We start from the raw sequence: 1,841 nt of genomic DNA on the forward strand, positions 1-1,841 counted from the left end.
TGCCTCCATGCTCTGGACACTACACTGACAGACACAGCAAACCTTCTTGCCACAGCTCGCATTGATGTGCCATCCTGGATGAGCTGCACTACCTGAGCCACTTGTGTGGGTTGCAGACTCCGCCTCATGCTGCCACTAGAGTGACAGCACCGCCAGCATTCAAAGGTCATCCAAACATCAGCCAGAAAGCATAGGGACTGCTAAGTGGTCTGTGGTCACCACCTGCAGAACCACTCCTTTATTGGGGGTGTCTTGTTACTTGCCTATGATTTCCACCTGTTGTCTACTCCATTTGTGCAACAGCATGTGAACTTGATTGTCAATAGGTGTGGCTTCCGGTTTAGCGGAAGCAGAGCGCGATCTCTCCACTCTCACTTTCCTTGACCTGGTTGGCAACCTTCAGTCTCGAAAGACTATGGTATAAGCCTACAGCACCCAGTATTCCCAAGCGGTCTCCCATCCAAGTACTAACCAGGCCTGACCCTGCTTAGCTTCCAAGATCAGACGAGATCAGGCATGTGCAGGGTAACAGTTGCTGCCTGGGGAGCCCTGTATATGCTTGCACACAGCTCCCTGCACCCAGGGATGGCTGCTGCAGGGACTGCAGGGTGCACCCCAGTCCCTGCAGCCCCCTGAGCGACACTATCCTGGGGAACGCATCATTGCCTTCCCCCTGCCACCTCCCCCCGCCCCCTGCAAAGAGTTACTGAGGGTTTCAAACTCCCTGAGAGTTTGAAAATTGCAGATATAAGGTGTATATGAAACATAAATGAATTTCGTGTTTATACTTGGTCCCCATTCCCAAGATCTTGTTAGGTATACTCAATTGTTCCAAAATACAGAAAAATATATATCCAAACTGCTTAGGGTTCCAATACCCTGGGGGCTGGGGGCTAAGAATAGGCCCTCAGTTTGGCTGTACTTGTCGTAAGAGGCGACTAAACAGCCACCGGGTAGATGGGACTCGTCAGCCTAGGAAGGCAGCTCATCTAAGAGAAGGAAACTGTGACCTCAAACCTCCACTGCCTTGTGACTACATCCAGTTCTGGAAAAGGCTTCAGGAGTCAACCTCGAGGCAAAATCAGGAGCCGGAGTCCCTTAGGCAGTTCATGGCTGAACACAGTCACGTTCTGGCAACTCCTGCGACGCCGCTGGAACCAACCGTATTGGCTTCTGCCTTTCCATTGGACCATTCCAGCGACGTGGAGAGGGGGGATTTGCTGCATGGGTAACAGCCTATCCTCCATACCTTCTTTACCCAGGCTTCGCGCACTGGAGAGGACACTCCAACTTCGCCATACGGCGTCGGCACAACACGGGAAGCAGCAGTTTACCGGTTATAAGTCTTTGCTCGATTGGCATAGAGCATGACGCCAGGGGCTGCTTCCGACGGTGGGAGAGATCATTGCATCTCATTGGGCAGCTACCGCCCGCCTTAAGCTGGGCAGTCCCCAGCCAGTAAGGTGTTGCCTCGCCACGGTCCGTTAACCTCATGGGGTGCGTGGGGTTTAGGGTGAAAACCGACAAGCGGATCGACAACTCTGCACCATGCAACAGAAAACAGAAAACTACTGCCCTAAAGCTGGGCACCTGGAACGTTAGGACAATGACACCTGGATTCTCTGATGACCTGCAAGAAATAGACGACGCACGCAAAACAGCTGTCATCGACATGGAGCTGAGCAGACTGCAGATGGACATCGTCGCCCTTCAAGAGACTAGGCTGCCAGATTCCGGATCTGTCAAGGAGAGAAATTTCTCATTTTTCTGGCAGGGAAAACCACCAAACGAAACCAGGGAACATGGCGTTGGCTTTGCGGTCAGAACTACCCTGCTGAAAT

The 1,841-nt window shown here is 52.4% G+C and overlaps 1 pseudogene; it reads right to left on the reverse strand.

The window, feature by feature from the left end:
• Positions 1-423: 423 nt before the first annotated feature.
• Positions 424-540, reverse strand: LOC136637723 (5S ribosomal RNA; annotated as a pseudogene).
• Positions 541-1,841: the final 1,301 nt, after the last annotated feature.

This window comes from Tiliqua scincoides, chromosome 1 (genome assembly GCF_035046505.1).
Source record: "Tiliqua scincoides isolate rTilSci1 chromosome 1, rTilSci1.hap2, whole genome shotgun sequence".
Lineage (NCBI taxonomy): Eukaryota > Metazoa > Chordata > Lepidosauria > Squamata > Scincidae > Tiliqua > Tiliqua scincoides.